This window comes from Danio rerio, chromosome 23, assembly GCF_049306965.1.
Source record: "Danio rerio strain Tuebingen ecotype United States chromosome 23, GRCz12tu, whole genome shotgun sequence".
NCBI classification, from domain to species: Eukaryota; Metazoa; Chordata; class Actinopteri; order Cypriniformes; family Danionidae; genus Danio; species Danio rerio.
Genome location: NC_133198.1, coordinates 7,725,905 through 7,750,393, shown reverse-complemented (window position 1 = coordinate 7,750,393; position 24,489 = coordinate 7,725,905). Strand labels below are relative to the sequence as shown.

The 24,489-nt window shown below is 31.2% G+C and overlaps 1 protein-coding gene across 1 annotated transcript in view; it reads left to right on the top strand.

Annotated features, from left to right (window-relative positions):
• The first annotated feature begins 356 nt into the window (after nt 1-356).
• plagl2 (pleiomorphic adenoma gene-like 2) overlaps nt 357-24,489 on the top strand; it is an 88,545-nt gene continuing 64,412 nt past the window's right edge. Inside the window, exon 1 of the mRNA XM_005174102.6 lies at nt 357-522. The gene's annotated coding sequence lies outside the window, so the exon portion shown is untranslated. The remainder of the gene's footprint in view (nt 523-24,489) is intronic.

Below are 24,489 nucleotides of genomic sequence, written 5' to 3'. Positions count from 1 at the left end.
AGCAATTAATTGCTTAAAGTGCAGTCTGTACTGGCTCGAATAAATCTTCATCAAAAGTAACATGACACAAATGTATTTCTTTTCAAAACAGCACGTCGTTCTGTACTAAACAGAGCTGCTTGTTGACTTAGGCACCTTGCATTAAACATGCCTGCATTAAATAATTTAAAAACGCTATCATCTGTCTTAATCCTTTTACTTTCGATGCACTTTCAGCGACGAGCTTTACCAATCCTGCCGCTATCCATCATTAATCATAAAGGTGTGAAAACTACAACACGAAAAAAACATGCACACGCGCGCCCGCGCACAGTTTACCAGCCCCTGTGAAAAGTTTGTGAAAGTGGCCTGACGTCACACTCCCACAATGCTCGCGCGCCCCATAACTCTGCTGCTGCAGCCTGAGGAGCGCGAGACACTCAGGCCCCGAAAAAAGAAAAATTAGAGAAAAAATTTGGAAAAAATAATCAAACAACAGATCAAGAGGAGAAAGACCGGGAACGGTGGCGTGGGACTCCCACGGTAGGTTTGCGCTTAGTCGGTGCTGGAATGTGACGGTGGTTCCTTGTGAAATTGACTAATGCGGCGCTGGAAAGTTTTTTGGTGGCAACTGCTCGTTTTTTTCTGCAAGTCCTCATAATGTAGCTGCACGCTCTGATGTGTGCATGTTTTTTTAATGAGATCCCGATAATTATCACAACGAATTCATCCGCCGATCGATACGGGATACGATACAAGAAAGCTTCATTGTAATAACGCTGTTGATATTTTCTGTCGAGCCGACGTCATTTATTTTTGCCTTATTTTTTGCTGTTCAACATTGTTGAGGCTCCGGGTATTTAATTTTTAATTGCACGTTCGTAAACTTCATCGATAAATACACCGCGGATGTGTTTTGTTTACAACCCGACACATTTGCATTTGCTCGACTGTCGGATTGACCGTGTCTACTGATGTTCCTTGTGACTTCGGAGTGAATAGTTGAATTTTGACTAATTTCTGAATATTTATTGCCAGTGCTGTGTGTGGACACACGCGAGCTGGAGCTCCGTTCCTGTTGAGTTTCAAACATGCGTTTATGAAAACGCGACTGTCTATGAATAGTTCACCGCTTGTTTTGCGAAAATCACATTAGGCTGTAAATGTACAACTATTTTCGTCTAGTTTGTTTAGTATTACAACTCCATGCTGGCTGCGGCTTATCTGCTGCTCGTCATTTGTTGGCCACATATCGGATGTTCTTGGGCGGATTGTGACTTTTGTTTAATGCGTCTTGTGTGAAAAAACAGTTTGTTTGTGTCTTCCTATCAAGAGGTACTTAACAAACAAGAGTGTCAAGCGGTGGTTGAGGTGCGGGGCACCTCGGTTTAATGTTCATTTACATAGCATATTACTGAGCTTCATGGGGATCATGGCACAGTTTTTTAAAGAATCACTGTTTGGAAATGTTCAGAAGTTCAGTGAGTTTACACTGTAAACATATTTAACCTCCTAAATTGAACGCAAGTTGGATTTCAGATTATAAGTAATAGTTTGTTGCACATTTATAAGAACTTCATTTAATAATTTTTAAAGTAAACAAAGTCAAATTAAAGGCACCTGTTAATTTGGCAAGTTCATTGATGGACAAATCAGAATGGTGAAAAATATGTTTACAGTAAACAAGGCTGGCTTTAGGACTTTAAATGAAAGTTTTGGGTTTTTGGTTGAGATGATGCTTATAAAAATAATAATCCACCAGTGGAGACATTTTAAAGGGACAAAAATACTTGTGAAATCTTCTTTTGAATGTGTTCAAAAATCTAAGATGACATTTAAAACTTAGATTACAATTGCTGTTGTTTTGTGTTTGGTGATCAAAGCTAAAAGTTGCAAGCCTACTGCATTTTAGAATGCAATGAAAATTAAGACATGATTGTGAAAAAAAGTTTTTATTGCAAAGAGTTAACTGAAGAGGTGTGCGTGTCAAAAATGTTATACAGATAATTAGCTTTTGCTTACAAGAATAACTGTGACTAATATTTATCAGTTGACCAGATTGCAGCACAATATGATTAAACACCTGTAGCTGTGACAAAAAAATGTCCTCAAAATCTAACATGACATTTAAAAGTTGGGTTACACTTGCTGGTGTTTTGTATTTGGTGATCAAAGCTAAAGCTGCAACTTTTTGCATTTTTGAAAATGATTGTGAAAAACAATGTTTTTTATTGCAAAGAGCTAACTTATAAGGTGTGTCAAAACTGTTATAAAGATAATTTGTTTATGCTTCTCCTTACCAGAATAACTTTCCAATATCATATACACCAACAGTTGACCAGATTGCAGCACTATATATGATTAAACACCTGTAGCTGTGCATCTTTGCAAATCTACACAGTAATGGTTTTACTATGCATTATTGACTGAACGATTTTCATTGGCTTTTCTTTTTTTATATCTCTTATTTTTGATTGTCTTGTCATTAGTGTTTGCATTGGATGCATTGAATATGATCTAAACAAAACATTTCACTTTGACCAGATTCACTGAAAAAATTGCTTATAAACGTCTTGCTTGCAGTGATTGATATAGAACAGGTTGTGACGAGCTCTTGTTTGGGGGTTTGCTTCATCATGGCCCTCCACTTCCACTGCCTTGAGCTACATAATAAGGAAATGGAAGTGAGATCGTCACGAGACAGTGCTTTTGTTTTTGTCATTGCATGTTGAAACGCATATAGTGATGTTTGGGACCATTTAGTTTTTCAGCACAGGCTCTGATTTTGTTTCTGAGGGATCTTTACAAGGCTTTGACTGATTGAAGCTAATTAATTTGAACACTGTTCCGTGTTTCAGCATGTTAAAGTGCATTTTAAGTTAATAGGTTACTGAGAAATGAACTTGAAATATTTTGTAAATATTTCTGGTTCATGTTACATGGATCGAAGATAAGACATCTCATTTTAATGGAGAAAAAGATATATTATATACATAGAAATTCTGTTAAATGCATGTAAAGTGTTAACTTTGAAGCTTTTTAAGTAACATCTGAAAATAACATTTCAAGATGAAAAATAAGCCTTGAAAATAATATGCACAATACGCATAAAAAATTCAGCGTAATACATTTTAAGATTTTATATAAAAATTAAAGATGCTTATTCTGAACTCTGCTTATTAGATATACATTTAAATGAGGGATAATTTGATTGTATTTTATATTATTTAAAACTTTTCACTAACAAATGGGTAAAACTTTGTGAAAAATATTATGTCATCAAAATAATTTTGTTATAAAGGATTTTGGCTGTAATATTTTTACACTGAAATGAAAATGAATGATCCTTAAAATGAATGATAGTCTTTTTTAGCCAAAAAACAATTAATAAACAAAAGGAAACGAGACACATTCTAATGCACAGAAACCCATGTTACACTTTCATAACACTTTATTTTAAGTCACAATTCAGACTATTTACGATTGATGTATTACCTGCATATTATTAAGATAATAACTGTTTATTCACACTTTTAAAGTCAGATCTACCCAATACCTAGCTAATTAGTATTTGTTGAGCTAAACATTTTATTTAATGGTTTGTTAATAGTGTGAATTGTACATTAAATTGAAGTGTGACCTACACTTTTATTATTTTAATTTTTGAAAACCTTTTTTTGCCTTTGATTCTGTCAGTTTGAGTTGTATTTTGCTGAGCGCGTCCTTTTGTTTTTGACACCTCAATATGTATTATTCAAAGTTTGTCCTCTTGACATTTTCTCAAGATGATTCAGATGGGGTTTTTTTGTCTGCAGGGCTTTTAAAAATCCATTTCAGCATTTTACAAAATGTAAATATTACCGTAATAAGTTCTCTAAAAGGCTGCTTACATGCTCGATTGTGAGTTTAGAGCGAGCGAGGGAGAGAGAGAGAGTGAGAGAGAGAGAGAGAGAGAGAGAAAGAGAGAGCGTGTGCACTGGGGTGGGGTGGGTTATGGGGGGTGTTTCTCCTCTGAAAACATCCCACAATTCCATGCTCCTCAGTGGGTAACAGACTGATTATCATGAGAAAGCACATCAGAGGCGTTAATAGGTAAGACAGGCTTTGGAGAGCACAAACGCTACTTAATACCCAGTGTAGAATGGGGATCAGCCCTCATCCGAGTTCTTATATCCTCCACTTATAGCAGTGAGAAGTGAACAGGGGTGATGCTGCGTCTTAGATCTGTGCATTAATATCACAGTCTATTTTCTGTTATTAATTAATTTATGTACTTGTTTAGAGACAGCTACAGTAAACATTGATGAAACTGAGATGATATTTAGTGCATGTATCATAGAGTTGGTAGCTAAAGCTAATGTACAGCATTTGTCCCTAGGAAAGATTTTACAATTTACTGTTACAAAGAAGATTACGAAGAAGAAAATTTGATTTTGAACACCAGTTTGTTTCTGAATTGATTTTGTGGCTTCTTTTAAAATTATTATATTGCTGCAGATTTGAAATAATCAGTCAATGTATTACAAAATTGTGCACATTTTCACTGAGAAAACAGTTTGAGCTAAAGTTGTTTTGCGCAATAAAACTTGTTAATCTGCTGCTCCTCTGAAATCTCTCTGAAATGACCTAAGGGTAGGAACATTTGAACTTAAATTTTACTTAGCGTGAACAAATACATAGAGAGCAAATTTGTTGATAATCCTTATATTTAATCAAACTGAAGTTATGAAGTGTAGTGGGTTCAGTTGTACTGATTTTTGCATTTAAAGTACTTGTAAAGTTTCTTTTCATGTATATGGTAAACACATTAATGAACTATTAAACTACACTTTAACTATTTGTCATCAAAGAACCAAATCTTGACCATCTACACAATTGTTTTGGTCTTATAATGTAAGGATGAATATAAACTGAAACATTCTCAAAAACTGATTTGTATTAGTTTGGAACTTTAAATAGTATCATAAAAACGTTTTGAAAATAAAATAATGAGCCTCATTTGATCACATTAAAATGAATTGTAGTCTAGACAAATTTATAAAGCTTGTTGATTTGCTGCTGCTCTGAAATCTCTCTGAAACGACTTAAGGATAAGAACATTTGAACATAAACTTTACTCAGTGTTAAAACATACATGAAGAGAAATCTCAAAGACTTATACAGTTGAAGTCAGATTTATTAGCCCACCTAAATTATTAGCCCCCTGTTTATTTTTTTCTCCAATTTCTGTTTAATGGAGAGAAGATTTTTTTCAGCACATTTCTAAACATAACAGTTTTATTAACTCATCTCTAATAACGGATTAATTTTATCTTTGACATGATGACATTAATTATTATTTGACTAGATAATTTTCAAGACACTTCTATACAGCTTAAAGTGACAAAGTTTAACTAGGTTCATTAGGTTAACTAGGCAGGTTAGGGTAATTAGGCAAGTTATTGTATAATGATGGTTTGTTCTGTAGACTATCGAAAAAATATAGCTTGAAGGGGTTAATAGTGTTGACCTTAAAATGGCTTTTAACAAATTAAAAACTGCCTTTGTTCCAGATGAATTTAAACAAATAAGACTTTCTCTAGAATAAAAAAAAAATATCAGACATACTGCGAAAAATATCCTTGCTCTGTTAAACATCATTTGGGAAATATTTAAAAAATAAAAAGAAATTCAAAGGGGGCAAATAATTCTGACTTCAACTGTATATAAATTATTTGAAATCGAGATATATATAGAACAAAAACCGAATACCTAATAATTGATGTATGTTGTTAGGTTATTATTAAACAATATTTGTCAGAGATGTAAAAAATAATTGAAAATCTGGAATCTGAGGGTTGAAAAAATCAAAATGCTCAGAAAAACACCATTAAAGTTGTACTAATTAAAGCAAAAGTGCACCTAAAATTTAAAACTTACTCTGTTTGCACTCACCCTCGAGTGTTTTTAAACTTTTATTAAGTCTACTGAACATGAAAGATATTTTGAAGAAAGCCCAAAACCAAATACTATTTAAAACATACTATGAAAGCCAATGATTTCCAGCATTCTTCAAAATATCTAGTGTTTAACAGAAGAAAGAAAGGTGAAATAATGTCAATTTTTTTTCGTTTCTTTTTTTTGGTGAACTCACTTTCAAATTCTTTCCAAAGTATAATTATTATCAGAAAATTCGCTTTTCTAATTTATGAAATTTATAAAATGTATTCAATAAACAAGATCCTTAACATTTTAACAATTTGTGACATGAAAGAAAAATGCATCATTTTATTTTTGCCTATTCCCACAAATAAACTATTATTAACAATGGATTTCAAAATGGTAGGCATTTCAGCGAGAACACTGTTTGAGCTAAATATCTCTTACAAATAAAAAAACTTAATTAAAAATACATTAGAGATGTTTTGTTAGAAGATACTCTGGTAGATCAGCTGCTCCTAAGAATTTGCTCTATCAAAAAAAATTAAGAACAAGACCATTTAACACAAACCATTTGGGGGAAAAGTAAAATGTGAGCAAATGAGTCTTATATTTACTAAAGATCTAACAATGCTGGTATCTTATTTTCTTAGTCTATAATTTTAAGGCTCTAGTCTAAAAAAGTTTAATCTGATGAGTTAGATGGTTTTGTCTGATATCAAATAGCTGATATATCATATGTGATTAATGTTGAGTTTAAAAAAGGGTCATACACTGTGGAAAATACCTATTAATCAATAGTTTCCATAGTGTTTTCTGTTTATCTACGGTTTTGAATTGCATTATGGGACCTTGATTTCTGCTCTGAAAAATTAAGTGATTTTTATTGACATTTTAGTTGTTTGAAATAATATAATGAATTAGAAATAATATAGAGAGAAATAAGTGTAACAGAAAATGTACTGTCAGTTTAAAACAAGGTTTTTGTATCGTAATAAACCAACACCAACTCAGAAAATTCATCAATTAAAAATATTGACAACGGTCACTTTTTTAAACTCTTTAAGGTTAAAAGTTATTGAAAGAAAGATCAATTCAAAACCATAAATAAACAGGGAATAATTGAAATAAAAACATGAATCATAAAATACTGAAAACTATGTCTTATTATTCTAAAGCATAATAATATTTGCATTTATTCTTTTTCACATGACTTAAAATATTTCATAACACTGAATCCAAAATTATACTAGGATAATCTGATGCTTGTTTTACAATTTCATCTTTAAATCAAATGTGTTTATGAGTCTGGTGATGTACTTATTGAAGAACATCATGAACTTAAAAAAAACCCCAAGTCATCCTGAAACTCATAATGATTTAAATTTGGTGATAAAATGGGCTTGTGGTTGAGTCCAGGAGTTTGTGTTTGCAGTCGCGAGCATGTAATATGTGTTTGTGTTTTTGTCTCGATGCATGTCTGAAATGGGCACTGGGGAGTGTTTATGTGGGCAGGACGAACAGTAGCTGACCTGGCCACTCAGTCGCCCCCATAAAACAGGGAGGAGAGCAAAAACGAGATAAAATCGGGCCAAGTTCACCAGGGCATTACAACTCCTCCGAGTGTCTCAACACCAGTTTTGATTCTAATCAGGAAATGAATCATGTCTGAACTGTCAGAAAAACAAAACTCTGGAAAAAAATTAGTTTGTTTTGGTTTCAGGTGTGGATCACCTGTATGATTGTGCTATTCATAATAAGGGCTGTGTAGTAAACAGTTTTAATACTTAAATAAAACATACCAATGTATTGCATGATAATGTATGATTTACAGATGAAAATTAGCACATTTTGATGTTGATATGGACACTTATATTTAATCAAATTGAAGTTATGAAGTGAATTGGGTTGTACAGATTTTTGTACAGTTTTTTATATGGAAAACACATTCATGAAACTTACACTTTTATCATCAAAGAACCAAATCGTGACACAAATATTTTGGTCTTATAATGATTAAACGGAAACATTCTAAAAAACTGATTAGTTTGTAATTTTGGATTGTACTGTAAAATGTATTGTCGGGTATTAGATTACTTGTGTGATTGTGGAATTCATAATAAGAGTTGCATAATAAACATTACTAAATACTTTAATATTCAAAATATTTATTTATAGCATAAATATTTAATTGCTTGCTAATGTATGCATTACAGATGTAAATGAGCCCTTTTTGATGTTGAAATGAACACTTACATAATCAAACTGAAGTTATGAACTGTTTTTTTTGCCGTTAAAGTATTTGTGAAGTTTATTTTCATGTTATGCTAAACACATTCATGAAACTTTGCCATCAAAAAATCAAATCTTGAAAGATATTTTGGTCTGATAATTTAATGATGATTAAACTGAAACATTCTCAAAAACTAATTTCAATTATTTTGTAATTTTTGATTGTACTGCAATGATGTATTGTCAGATATCTAAATAATGAGCCTTAGTTGATAACATTTAGTTTTAGTTTAGCCAAAAATGTGTATAAAAATAGACATAATTTGTTACTTACAATTAGGGATGGGCCGGTATATGATTCTGACAGTATGATAACCTTGGATATAAATATCACAGTTTCACTGTATCACGGTATTGAGATTACTGCTCTAAAATACACTCCTTTTAAATGTCTGGGTAAAAAAAAAACTAAATCTTTTCCCCCTTTGTACACAATATATTTTAATTTGGGAAACATTTAACATTTTTTGGAACAGTAAATATGGCAGGCTAAATAATTAAAATCAATTATTGACTTCTGCTGTCTGCTTCATTAGTTTCAAAAACACAAAATCTTACTCATGCCTTAGGAACAGTATATAAGACAATTGACAGTTTTAAAACCTTGACTATTCCCAATCACGGTATACCTTGAAGATGGTCCCTTGCCTACTTAAAAGAAAACAACAATTTAGAAATGTATGCTTACCAAACATTTACTTTAACAGTTGATTCGATAATGATATTGCTTCTAGCAAAAGGCAAAAAAAAAAAAATAATAAAATAAATATGTGTAAAGTAATAAATCTAGGTGTTTATTATGGATTTCTTACTCAAAATGACTTATTTATGAATTGATAATTATAATGAAATGTGCATTTTCTGTACTTAATGAAAATGAGATGAGTTCCTACAAAATGAAAAGGACCTCACTCTTATTCTCCCTCATGTGGTTTTCAACATTTATGAGTTTCTTTCTTCTGTCGAACACAAAAGTAGATATTTTGAAGAATGGTGGTTGCTGGTACCATTTGACTTTCATAGTATGAAAAAAATTACCATTAATTGTCAAATTACTAAAGCTTACAATTTTAATATAACTTAAACAAGATTTCAACAAGTGAAGGGTGAGCAAATGATGACAGAATTTTCATCTTTTGGGTGATCTATCCCTTTACTTTTCATTCCATCATTAATAATAGGCTTTGATTTGATATGATGGTGATGCATAACAATAAAATAAATAAAAAGAAAGATTTCTGACTGAATAAAAAGTAAAAAGAGTTCAGGATCTAAACTGAGCATTTTAAGAAAAACTAAATTTGTAGAAATGACAGAAAAAAAAAACCTGGCACTTAATTACCAATGTAATTGTAATGTAAATTGCACTGTAAAAAACTGTTGGGTTCCACACAATTTCTTCATGTTGTCTCAACACAAATCGATTTTTTCCAAGTTCAGAATGTTTACTAATTAAAGTGGATTCAACATAAAACAATAAGGTTGTCTCAAGATAACATAATAATTACTTTGTTTCAACTCATTTTAAATAAGAAGTTTAAACAAGCAGCAAAAGTCTTTTTATTTGAAGTTAAAAAATATTGTGATATTCACATTACGACAACATCTAACAAAATGAAGTTTACACAACAAACTTTATTATGTTGGACAAATCTTTCCCTCTTCAATCAGAGGCATTTTTACTTAGCAAAAAACTATTTTTTTTAAGTTGAGTACTCAAAAAATAAGTTGTTTCAATTATATTTTTTTTATTAAAATTGAAAACAAATCCAGTGTTATGTACTTAATTACATGCACTTTCAAGTTTAGAACCTCAAACTAAAGTAGCCGAAATTGTTTAATTTTTCGTTTGTTTTTAAATTTACTGTTCATGCTTGTAAGAAATACATTTAACAGCAACATTTATGTTTTTCTGTCATTTTTTATTGGTATTAAACCACAGGTTTTCATCGTTTTACTAAACAAAAACATGTACTGTCCCATATTATCAATATAAAAAATAGCAAAAAACATCAGTGTGTGGGTTTAAATACAAAACAACACTATAAGTGTGGACAAATTTAATTTCTTTGGGTTGCTACAAGTTAGATATTACCTTTAAATTAGCCACATTTTAAAATTGATGTATTTATCAATATTTTCCTGTTTTGAAAACTTAATAAAATTATTCTGGCAACTTAAAAGTTTTAATCTAATCAGCATTTTAAAAATTTTAAGTTACAATAATGTATTAAACTATGTAACAGACCTCTTGAGTTTTTTATTTAGAGTGTATGACCAACCCAGACAACTTATAGCTTTTAAAAAATGTCAATAAAAGTGACTTTGTTACCTTTAATATAAAACATTGCTGAAGCAAAGATCAAAGTCTCACATTACAAAAAAAAACTTTGATTCACAAGCTACTTCTGTTAAAATATAGCTACATTCACCCAACTGCTAATTAACAGATTTTACAGCGTATGCTAAAACCCCAGTAAGAGTAAGCGATCGCAAATTCAAACTCATTAATTAATTGCATCATTGAACATTGAACATTGAACATCATTAATTAAAAACATCATTGAATGAACAGAAAACAACCCACATGTGTAAATACATGCTAATGTTCTTGACAGCTTTGCAAAACAAGTCCAAACACAAAGTACACATGCCACACGTACTGCAACCAACTCACACACGCACAATAAAAGAGTCTCTTTTTCCCCCCCTTGCTGGCACACATTCTGACTGAACTTGCAATATGCGGCGCCTTCAGATAGTAAGAAGATGTGAGATGTTTGTAACGCATATAGGAGCCGGCCAGGTTTTTAAGGCTGGAGTCTATCCATCACTGAACACTACTTATTCTGCAAGCCCAACTTTAGATCCCCATCATCCATTTTTCCACCCCAAAGATGGCTCTTCTTCCCCTCTGAGCTGCTTTTGCACTTGTTTACTGTCTCTTTGCTATCTTTGTAGTCAATTTATCTTTTTATTTTTTTCTTTAGGAAATGCGTTTGTGTTTTACTGTGCAGTAAATTGGTAATATCCTCTAGTGTGATAACCTACTGATATGGCTCAGAGAGGAAAATGGGGTTTTAAGCATCATAAACATGTAATGCAAAATTTTGTTTATGAGTTTTACAGTACTCAGTTGATTTGGGTTTTCTTCATTTATTGGGGTTTACTCTGCTCAAAATGTTTCGATTACTCAAATGGATTAAGTTAACAGTACTCATTAGGATTAGTTTTTGAGCTTAAATGGTTTGTTGCAATCAGTTTCCTTAAATGGTTTGAGTTACCATTTTTTGGGGGTTTTACACACTCTCAGAAATAAAGGTATGCAAGCTGTCAATGGGGTGGTCCCTTTTCAAAAGGTACAAATTTGTACCTTAAAGGTCCATATTATTACCTCAAGGGTATATTACCTAAAAAGTACAAAAGTGTTTCTCTTAAATTTTTTTTAGGTATTAATATATACTTTTGAGGTACCAATATGGACCCTTTAAGTACAAATGTCTACCTTTTGAAAAGGTACAACCCCAGTGACAGCTCGCATACCTTTATTTCTCAGAGTGAATATACCTGATTGAATGATGAAGAAATATCATTGCACTAATTTTGCCATTGTGTTGTGGTGTGCATTTGACGAATTAAACATTAATATGTTTTTAAACTAAAAGAAATGGGCAAAAGTATGAATAAAATCATAATTGTGTATGTTAAGCAAACATAATAATTATGACAATTTTGTCATTGTCAGTGTTGTCCTACTAAACCTTGAGATTACATTACATGAATTAGAAAGAGATAATGCTCAATTGCAGAACCAGAACTCGAACTAATGCAAGTAGCAGCAGGACAGAGTGATTAACAAGCAAACTTTCTACCTGATTTATTCATCATACCCGAGTTTGTTTGTATAGCATTTAGATTCAGTGAAGTTAAATAATTTTTAAAACTCAAATTAAACAATATTTTTGGTATGACCATGTGAAAATTAGCTTCAATTTTATAAAAAGAAAATTGAACAAAGACTCAAATTAACAGAAGAAATATATAAATAAAATGTTGTTAAGGAATAGTTCACTCCAAAATAAAAAATACTGCTATTTGCTGCAGTAGAGTAATGAACAAGCTAATATTTATACAATTCAACAGCTAAAGGCAAAACAAAACGAATACCTCTGACTCTTATTGGGTTTTTTCTGAACATCCAACATTACAACTTTAAACATTATTAAGAACCCAGATGGACATGAATATGCTGAGGTTATAATGTAGTGATAATATTGTTGTCATTAATGTTTAGTTTCTATCACAGGTTATAGCTTGTTTGTGTTTTGCTGACTCCCAATTACTAACTCTGGTAACCGCTGAATTGCATTATATAAAACCCTCAAGGACCATTGTTTTAGCTTAAAATCATATCTTTATTTCTCAGCACTTTTCACAAAAATGTTACAGAAATACCTTCTCCCATGTACAATATAAAACATTTACTTTCTCCAATTTTCACACAATGTGAAATCATCTAAAACTTCATTTAATTGGCTTAATTTTAAAATAGAAATAGAATTGTTGATTAGTTTTAAAATACTAAAATGTCTGCATAAACACTTTGCATATGCAGGACTTTTGCCAGCTCACGTGCATAGTGGAAAGCAAACACCAAAAGGTGCAGAAATTAATAATAAAAATGTATTTATCAGAAAATTCTTACCAAATGTTTATTAAATGCCCTACATTTTTATTTTACAATAGCTACAGTTTTGCTTTAGCAGTTGTTTTGCATTACAGAACTTAATAATTAATATTTATAAGTTTATTAGAGTATCTTTCTTTAAACATATGCTTTTAAATGATGATTCATGTTTTAAAATTATTCATAAAATCATTTTGCCTTTCCGGTAATATTTATTTTTATAGATATTGTAATAAAGAAGTTGAGAACAATTGTGTACTTTCATTTGAACTGTACCATGAAAGGTACAGAACAGTATCATAAGAAGACTTTTCTGTACCATATAAGGTACAACATTTACAAAGGTACAAAACTGTTCCTCAAGGAACATTATTTGTACCACAGTGCACCTTTTTTTCTGTGTAGTCCACAGTAACCAGGTTTCATTATATGATTTTGGATTATCACATAAAATAAATGCTGTAGGGGCGAAGCAATGGCGCAGTAGGCTCAGAGCAAGAAGGTCGCTGGGTCGCTGGTTCGATCCTCGGCTCAGTTGGCGTTTCTGTGTGGAGTTTGCATGTTCTCCCTGCGTTCGCGTGGGTTTCCTCCGGGTGCTCCGGTTTCCCCAACAGTCCAAAGACATGTCGTACAGGTGAATTGGGTAGGCTAAATTGTCCGTATAAGTGTGTGTGAATGTGTGTGTGGATGTTTCCCAGAGATGGGTTGCGGCTGGAAGGGCATCCGCTGCGTAAAAACTTGCTGGATAAATAAAGGGACTAAGCCGACAAGAAAATGAATGAATGAATAAATGCTTTGTGGAAATGCTAAAAAAATTATTAAATACAAAAAATGTGAATGAAAACTGAGTAGGATAAACCTTGTATCAGATAAAATTAAAAATAAAATCTGCATGATGAATATACATTTACCAAATAAATAAGCATTACAAAAAAAGTCATGGGATTTTGCCTTAAATCACTGAACCTTATTTCATCTCACACCATCTCAGAAGTTTTTAATAACTCTGCAAACACCTGAGGAAAAGTCCATTCTCAAAATGATGATTTTTGTATCATTATTACCTCCAACATCTGCCTTGCTCAATCATTTTCACAAACATCAGGCTCTGGCTCCAAACGCAAGATAACACAACAATGTTTGATAGTGTTGTCTGCTTCTCTGAAGACAAAGTTAATAACTTAGTTAATAAATTAATAACTTTATCTAACAGATAAAGTTATTAATGCTGTTGTGTTAATACATTTTTATATAATTTTTTTCTCATGATAAATTCCTGGTCCTTTGCTTTATATTTTTATTCATAAATCACCCAGTATGAATACTTTTGATGTTTTAAAATATTTATCTAACAATCTTATCTAACAAATGTGAATGAAGACAACAGTATATATAATATACAGTTGAAGTCAGAATTATTAGCTCCCTTTGAATTTATTTATTTATTTTATATATTTCCCAAATGATGTTTAACAGAGCAAGTAAATTTTCACAGTATTTCTTATAATATTTTTTTCTTCTGGAGAAAATCTTATTTGTTTAATTTCAGTTAGAATAAAGCAGTTTTGAATTTTTTAAAAAACATTTTAGGGACAAATTTATTAGCCTTGCTAAGCAAATTTAAAATCGATAGTCTACAAAACAAACTATTGTTATACAATAATATGACTAATTACCCTAACCTGCCTAGTTAACCTAATTAACCCATTTAAGCCTTTAAATGTCACTTTAAGCTGTATAGAAGTGTCTTGAAAAATATCTTGTCAAATATTATTTACTGTCATCATGGCAAAGATAAAATAAATCAGTTATTAGAAATTAGTTATTAAAACAATTATGTTTAGAAATGTGCTGAAAAATCTCCCCGTTGAACAGAAATTGGTGTACAAAATAAACGGGTGTTAATAATTCAATGGGCTAATAATTCTGACTGTGCATGTTAAAACTATAAAACAGTATAAATTATGTACTAGGAAATATGAACTAATTGGAAACAAAGAAAATAAACCTTATTCGTGTTCGTAGGTATTTAATTGCTTTAGCAAACTAACAAACGTAACCAAAAAGTACATGATTGATAGTTCTTTTCCCCACTGTGTTAGATTAAAAGATCAGAAAAGTATACAGTACAACAGGGTTGGAAGTGGACAAAAGTCTTTAACCCTATTCAAATGCCAGATTTGAACAGTAATGCGTCTCTTGTTTTACCTGTGATCCGATCGACCAAAATGCATCTTATTATTCAGTGTAAACAGTTCAATAAACCTAACATAAGTCATGTTTACATGCGGACTCCCTCTGTCTCATTCATGTTAGCCGTTCCCATGGTAAGATTGAATAAACAAGCCTACAGTAAGCGATTAGAGGTTGAAAAAGCCGCACACTGCAGCATGCAGGCGTGCAACGACAGATTTACGGAATAAAAAAGGCGTTCAAATTGCGCAGTGACAAGAAGTAATATAGATTATGCCACCAAGTACATAAAAACGAAAGTAACCAGCCTGATTTAAAAATTTAAGGAGCAGAAAGTACAGATATTTGTGTAAAAATGTAAGGAGCAAAAGTAAAAAGTTGTCAAAAAAAATAAATTGTGAGGAAGAGTACAGATACCGGAAAAAGTCTACTCAAGTACAGTAATGAAGTATTTGTACTTTGTTACTTCCAATCTCTGACAACCAGTGTCACACAGCCTTTAAAGATGGTTTAAAGTTGGTTTGTTGATTCGTCAAATCAAATCACTTTTATTGCCACATCATCAGCAGCACATGTGCTATGTTGAGTGAAAAGCTTAGGTGCTGGCTCCAGACAGTGCAAAATACAGTGCAAATACAACTACAGTGCAAAATACAGACAGTGCAAATAAAATGACAGTGCAAAATACAGACAGTGCAATTAAAGCAACAATGTGAAATTGACAGCGATATGTACAACGAATAGGTGTCCACATAGTTGTAGATAGTATTGTTTCCAGTATGGATTAGTTAAAGTGCAGTGCATGCTACATATTGATGGTGTGCAGTGAGGGTATGGAAGAGTCTGTCTGTGTGTGGTGTGTTAAGTGTTCATCAGCCTGTTAGTCAGAGGGAAGAAACTTTCCTTCAGCCTGCTGGTGCATAGTCGGATGCTGCGGAACCGTCTAAATACATTAAAGTATATTTCACCCTAAATTCACCATACTCACCATAAAAAGGAGAGTTCATCCAAAACTGAAAATTCTGTGACTATTAACTCACGTTGTTCCAAATCGGGTTTATTATTTTTTTCTGAGTTTGAACAATAATATCCAATAGCTTGTAGGTAATTTCTTTGGTTGTTGAAAACTTGAACAAGTAAATGCTGAATTAAGATTGTTCTTTTGTTTATTATGTTATTATTTATATTGTCAGACAGCTAAAACATTTCACTAAATGTGTTAAATCAGCTGCACAAAGCGATTGGCATGCTGAAAATCTTATAATTGATAGATATAAAGATTTTACATTTATCGAGATAAATATCGATATCGACTGATATGAAAAAAATTATCGTGATAATTTTTTTTCCCATATCGCCCAGCTCTACGTCTGCCTGAGTTTAGCAGAGAGAAAAGTCTATGGCTTGGGGGGCTGGAGTCACTGGTAATTCTCTTGGCTTTCCTCCTGGTGTAGATGTCCTGGAGTGATTTGATTGTGAATTATTGTCCACGTTAAAAGCACTAATTTTAGAAAATATGTCCTAAACATCAAATTTAAAAAACACAATGTTTGACCTGCGAGTATAAAGCAGCACATTTATCAGTATTTATTATGAACAGAATTGTTTGTATGATGCTAAAAGCTGAGGTAAAGTGTAATATAATTTATACCATAACTGAACATGTAAGCGTGGTTCATTCCGCCGTGGCGACCCCTGATTAATAAAGGGACTAAGCTGAAAAGAAAATAAATGAACATGTAAGGTTTACATACAAGCATAATGGAAGAATGTGTAATTTGATGACACATATTGAACGGTAAACACACAGTCATATAGTGAGCATGTAGAAGAGCTGGAGTAATTAGATGACTCAGTGATGAGAGGAAAAAGGCTGGATGTCTATGGAGAGAGTCACTGGAGAGGATTGGAGGAAAACTTTTAAATCAGCTGTAAAAGACAGATAATTGTAGTAGTTTATTGATGTATAGGGTTGTTTCAAGTGCTTGATAATGTTTGATAACTCTGTTGATGAACCTAACCTAATTCAAAATAATTCAGATGCTACTGGCGAAGAAGGGAAGAAAAACTGTGTATGTTAATGATTTGACTGGTAATCAATCACACAGACATGCATTATCATGAAATACAATGGCCATCATTTACAAAAAGGCTCTTTAAAAAACACTGGCATGTGACAGCATCACTTGCAGCATCTTTAGTATGCATTAAATTAGCAACAAATAAAACTTAAAAATATAACGATTAAGGTTTTGTATCTTTTATATTCATCAGATTTGAGTTTATAATAGTGCATGATTTAGCAATGTTAAATAATAGTTTTGATTAGAATAAAATGTAGTAGTTGCATATGGGCTGGTATAAGATTCTGATGGTATGATAACCTTGGATAAAAATATCACGGTTTCACGGTATTGTGATTGCTCCTCTCAAATATATTCTTTTTTAAATGTAAAAAACAAAAAACTTTTTTCCTTTTGAACACAATATATTTTATTTTTAGAAACATTTTAATATTTTGAAATAGTAGACATGTCAGGTTAAATAATTAAAATAAATCATTGACCTCTGCTGTCTTTGACTGTTTTGAAAACACAGATCTGTTTACTATTTAAAACGGCATATTTGGATATATTTTCTGCTGGAGATACTGTTGTACTAATAAATAAAAAACATAAATAAAAACTCTTACACATACCTTAGAAACGGTATTGCAGAATATTGTGGCGGTTTTAAATTCTTGACTCTTCCAAACCGCGGTAATCTCACGGCAATTCGTAACTTTTTCATTTAATGGCTAATTCATACGAATTCGTACAATCTAATTCGTACATTTTAGTATGATTTGCTCATTCCCCAATGACGGTTAGGTTTAGGAATGGAGTTAGGTGCCACGCCTCTTTTTTAAAATCGTACAATTTCGTACGACTGAACTTGTATGAATTCGTACGAATTAGCCACTAAACTGGCAAAACGTAAAATACTTACGTTTCTCATGAGATCAGGCTGGGTAACCGTGAAAAATCTCATTTGAAACACTGACTGAAAGTAAAGGATCTTTTAAAATAACAGGTGTGTGACATTATAACTTATAATATAATTTTATTTTTACTGTGCATTGAACTGTGAAAAGAGATTTAAAAAACCTTTTCAAATGATTCACAGACACAAATTCACCAATGGATTATTTACACACATGAGCAAGTTTATGAAAGATATATATATATGGGGTTTTTACCTTTATTGTGATAGGACAGTGGAGATTTAGAGACAGGAAACTATGAGGAGCAAAGATAGGGGAAGGACCCCGAGCCAGGAATCAAACTTGGGTCGCCGTGAACACCTCAGTGCCATGTGTCGACTCAACACACTTAACCACAAGGCTATTGGTGCCGACAAAGTAATACATTTTAAGCCTCAAGCAAATTATTTGGAAATCTTAATTTTTTTACACTAAATCCACAAAGCTGGAATAAACTTTTGTTACTTGAAATTAAATAAAAAAGTGTAGTAGAAAATGTTTTAAACATTTATTTTAGTTTGCTGCAAAGGATATGTTGTTATAGTTCAAAATGTATTGTAATGTAATTGAAATATTCAGATGCTACAACCACTAAATGCCAATGGAAATTTTCTCCTAAATTTAGCATTTTCCCATGTTTATGTTTAGTTATTTCGCTTTAAAGGCATTGGAAAGAACTTATTTGTCACTATAAAAGTACAATTTCTGAGCCTCCACACAAGAGTCTGAGAAAAATGCTAATTTTAGAATAAAATATCAAGGGGCATTTAGAGGTTTTTGCATCTGAACTCTAACTTAAAACTAAAATACCTGAAAATAAATGTAATTAATTGGTATGTTTTTTTTTTTTTTTTTTTTTTTGGTAAACCAAAAATGCTGTGTAGTGTAAACTATCATTTAAAACAATAATTTTTCAAATTACTATACCAGTCATTATTTAAGACAGTCAAAACATGGTCAACCATTTGCCAGAGGGGCAGTCAAAGGGTTAAAGAGCTGTTTGCAGTCAAAAATAGGAAACTGTGTGTGTATTGGTTGTTGTTTACACAATAGGGATGCAACGATTAACCGATTTCATAATTAACCGCGCTTTAATTCGTCAAGGTTAATGAATCGTGAAGGCTTCTCAACACCGTGTTTCTGAATGGAACAAAACTGCTGCAACTTAAAGTGATGCCAACTGAGTGGTAGTTTGAAGTTCTGAGCTTGTACTGTACACCATGCACACTGGATTAACTATGGCTGAGGCTATTAACTAAGGGTCATCAAATATTGCGTATTGCACGCGCAAGTTCGTTATATCCAATGGAGGCACGGGGCTTGCATATATGGAGCGACGGTCTGGTGCTTTCCAGACGCACCTATCTAATGAATAAGTACTAACTAGTATCTATTTAATAAGTACTAGTATCTATTTAATAAGTACTAGTATCTAATTAATAGATACTAGTACCTAATGAATAAGGACTAGTATCTAATACGTAAGTACTAGAATCTATTAATTAGGTAGTAGTATCTCAGTAATAAGTACTAGTATCTAATGATTAACTACTAGTAGATAAAAATATGCACTAGTCACAGCTGGAATACATACTAGTCAAAAGTGAATAGTTGGTATCTCAATTAGAGATCCCATAGAAATGAATGGGAATTTTTTTTATTTATTACGAGTAACAACAGAATAGTTACTAGTCACTATTAAAATAAGTACTAGTAGCTAATAAATAAGTACTAGTATCTAATAAATAAGTACTAGTATCTAATAAATAAGTACTAGTATCTAATAAATAAGTACTAGTAACTAATAAATAAGCACTAGTATCTAATAAATAAGCACTAGTATCTAATAAATAAGTACTAGTATCTAATAAATAAGCACTAGTAACTAATAATAAGTACTAGTATGTAATAAATAAGTACTAGTATCTAATAAATAAGTACTAGTATCTAATAAATAAGTACTAGTATCTAATAAATAAGTACTAGTAACTAATAAATAAATACTAGTATGTAATAAATAAGTACTAGTAACTAATAATAAGTACTAGTATCTAATAAATAAGTACTAGTATCTAATAAATAAGTACTAGTAACTAATAAATAAATACTAGTATGTAATAAATAAGCACTAGTAACTAATAAATAAGTACTAGTATGTAATAAATAAGTACTAGTAACTAATAAATAAGTACTAGTATCTAATAAATAAGTACTAGTATCTAATAAATAAGTACTAGTATCTAATAAATAAGTACTAGTAACTAATAAATAAATACTAGTATGTAATAAATAAGCACTAGTAACTAATAAATAAGTACTAGTATGTAATAAATAAGTACTAGTAACTAATAAATAAGTACTAGTATCTAATAAATAAGTACTAGTATGTAATAAATAAGTACTAGTAACTAATAAATAAGTACTAGTATCTAATAAATAAGTACTAGTAACTAATAAATAAGTACTAATATCTAATAAATAAGTACTAGTATGTAATAAATAAGTACTAGTAACTAATAAATAAGTACTAGTATCTAATAAATAAGTACTAGTATGTAATAAATAAGTACTAGTAACTAATAAATAAGTACTAGTATCTAATAAATAAGTACTAGTATGTAATAAATAAGTACTAGTAACTAATAAATAAGTACTAGTATCTAATAAATAAGTACTAGTAACTAATAAATAAGTACTAGTACTTAATGGAAAAGATACTAGTATCTAAAAAATAAGTACTAGTAACAAGAAAATAGATACTAGTACGGGCTATAGAATTAAAATGGCTTGCCATAGTGAGACGAGTATAGGTTCACTCCTCTAATGAACAAACACAACATCCACCTCTAGCTAAATGAATACACTGGGAAGTGGAGTAGAGCTGGTACAGATGTATTCACACCTGTACTATCGCTCGTAGAGAGACTTTAAAGACTACCTTTTAGTACTATACACTTTGTGATAGCTACCCTTATGAAATGGTGCCCAAAAGGTGGTATGGCCCGGTTCGCTAATTTGGTATCTTTGACAGTGTAAACAGAAATAAATGCATATTATTTGCTGTGTTGGTTTTCATGCTGGTATCATTTATCTTCCTCAGCCTAATGTGGGACTTGTAAGTGAGAATGTTGTGTGAGCCAGACAGTTTGAGAATCAGATGTATTTGAGGTTGTAGATGACTTGATGCGATGCGAGTCTGAGGGAGAACTGTTTTCTGGCAGCACATGAGAGCGAGGTGCTTGGTCTCATTGTGTTCAGTCAGGTGTGTGGTCCATAGTATCCATTGTTACTCTTTCAGCTGCAGCCGACATGAGAATCATTAGAAGCTCTCTGTGTCGTAGTTCAGTCATGAAATATATAAGTGGTGGAGGAAAGAAAAATAGTGAAATCAAGGGAGCCATGCATCATCATCTGACTACTTTCAGCTCATGCATACTAATGCTGCAAATAGGCTCTTGCTCTGTCTGTTACTTAACACTGAAGCAGACATAATTAGTGAATACATTAGGCCAGTTTATGGATGCATAGCTTACTTTTTCATTCACTCTCTCTATAAATACAAATTCTTTGTCAATTTATTTCATAAACAATTATGGAATAAGTGCATTCTGTATACATTTAGAAAAATTGTAGTGATGAAAAAAATAATAATATAATAATAATATAGATAGATAGATAGATAGATAGATAGATAGATAGATAGATAGATAGATAGATAGATAGATAGATAGATAGATAGATAGATAGATAGATAGATAGATAGATAGATAGATATATTGATTGATTGATTGATTGATTGATTGATTGATTGATTGATTGATTGATTGATTGATTGATTGATTGATTCCCAATTTCTGTTTAATGGAGAGCAGATTATTGTCAGCACATTTCTAAACATAAAAGTTTTATTAACTCATTTCTAATAACTGATTTATTTTATCTTTGCTAAGATAACAATAAATAATATTTGACTAGATATTTTTCAAGACACTTCTATACAGCTTAAAGTGACATTTAAAGGCTTAATTAAGTTAATCTGGTTAACTAGGCAGGTTAGGGTAATTAGGTAAGTTATTGTATAACGATGGTTTGTTCTGTAGACTATCGAAAAAAAAATTAGCTTAAAGGGGCTAATAATTTGACCTTAAAATTGTTTTAAAAATTTTTTAAACTGTTTTTATTCTAGCTGAAATAAAAAAAGACTTTCTCCAGATAAAAAAAATATTATCAGACATACTGTAAAAATTTCCTTGCTCTGTTAAACATGATTTGGGAAATATTTAAAAAAGGAAAAAAAAATTCAAATGGGGGCAAATAATTTTGACTTTAACTGTATATACTGCACTTGATATCATAATGTCTAAATTTACTGGAAGTGTCGATGGTTAAGTCAACTTTCAAGCTTTTGAAGTTTTTTTTTTTTTCACACCTGCAAAAATAATTTAAATAAATAAGTAAGTAAATAAATTAGTAAATGAATGAATGATTAAATAATTAAATTAGTAAATAAATAAGTAAATAATGTAATAAATGGAAAAAATATAAATAAATAAATAAATCAATAAATAAAAAGTAGGGCCAGATGGAATCTGCGGACGTTTTTTGCGATTTCTGCAGAGAATTTTGGTAAAAGTCTGCGGATTTCTGCGAAATTAATAGGAGTATCATAACTAAAACCTTAATATATTAAATAAAAAATAATATCTTTTTAACTTTTATTTAGTGTTTAAAATGCAATTTGTTTGGTAAATAAAGCAAGTTTGTCATATAATATATCTAGTAAAAGACAGAAAATATTACTGTACAAACTGCATTGTACATAAATCAGATGAACATTTTCACATTAGTCAATAATATTACTAAATTTAATCAAAAAACTGAATAAATATAAACTTACACACATTTACTCAAATAAATAAACAGAATTAATAATGGGCTAAAAATCTGGAAATCTGCTTAAAATCTGGATTCCAGGTGGGCCTAATAATAAGTAATCTAAATAAATAAGTAAATAATAAATAAATGAATAAGTAAATAAATAAATAATAAATAAAGTAAGTAAGTTAGTAAGTAAGTAATTGACATGTTTGGGTAAACCAGCTCTTAAACAAAGCAATCAAAATAAAAAGCCCAAATTCTGTAAGACATTTGTAAAGAATATATTCTATGTACAGGCGAGCAGAAACCAGATTATAAACGTAGCGCTAGATTGTATAATAAAACCAGTTAATCACATTAAATGACTGGATTTGCATAATGGACTGAGACTATATTACAACTAAATTAACACTAATAAAACATAGCTGCATTTACAAAAACCCCAAACTGTGGAATTTGTTGCCTTTTTACAGTCAGAAAAAATTCCATACTGTCACATACCGTCACTGAAAAAACGATTCAAACATGATTGCTTAGATTTACTTCATATTTTTAGGTCAAGTGGTTGTCAACAGTTGATTTAGTCTGAATTTAAACAAACAAATTAAAATACTAAATGTAATTTCTTTGTTTAAATTCAACATATATTGATTGCAATAATTTTGCAGAACTCATTTTTTCACTATACACTCAGAAATAACTGGATGCGAGCTATCACTAGGGTGGTCCCTTTTCAAAAAGGTACGAATGTGTGCCTAAATGTCCATAGTAATACCTCAATAGTATGTATTAGTACCTAATAAGTACAAAAGTGTTCCCTTTTAAAATTTGTAGGTACTAATATATACTTTTGAGGCTCTTGTACTTTTATTTCTGAGAGTGTAGTAAGGAAAGGTAGAAAGTACAGATTGGCACCTGCACATTTTTAAAACAGCACATATTTTCTAAATGGAAAAGATTGCAGCTGAAAGGGCATCCGCTGTGTAATATATGTGCTGGATAAGTTGGCGGTTCATTCCGCTGTGGCGACCTCAGATTGATAAAGGGACTAAGCCAAAAAGAAAATGAAGGAATGAATGAATGGAAAAGAATATAGAATAAAAGAATATAAAAGACAAAACTGCAATGTTATTCAAGCAGATATAATATTTAATATGATATGTTAAGCTTAAAAATATTTAAAATTGAAATAATTGAATACAGTTATGCAATAAACATTCAACAACAGCTGTTCAATGTAGTGATAGTATTCAAGTCATAAACTATTTAAAGAATTAAAGGTTACTTGCGAGAATAACAATGTTTCTAAACTGCATAAAATCACAGTAATTATAAAACGGAAAAAAACAGCATTTTACAACCTTGGAATTTGCTTTACTTTAAATCCGAAAGGTATTTCCTCTCACATCAGCTTTCCTGCTGAAGACGCATCGCTCTTCTCACTCTCGCATCGATCCTTTTCTGACAATCCTAAAAATGTGTCTCTTCTGTCTTTCATCCGTGCATTCTCAGGCTGCCA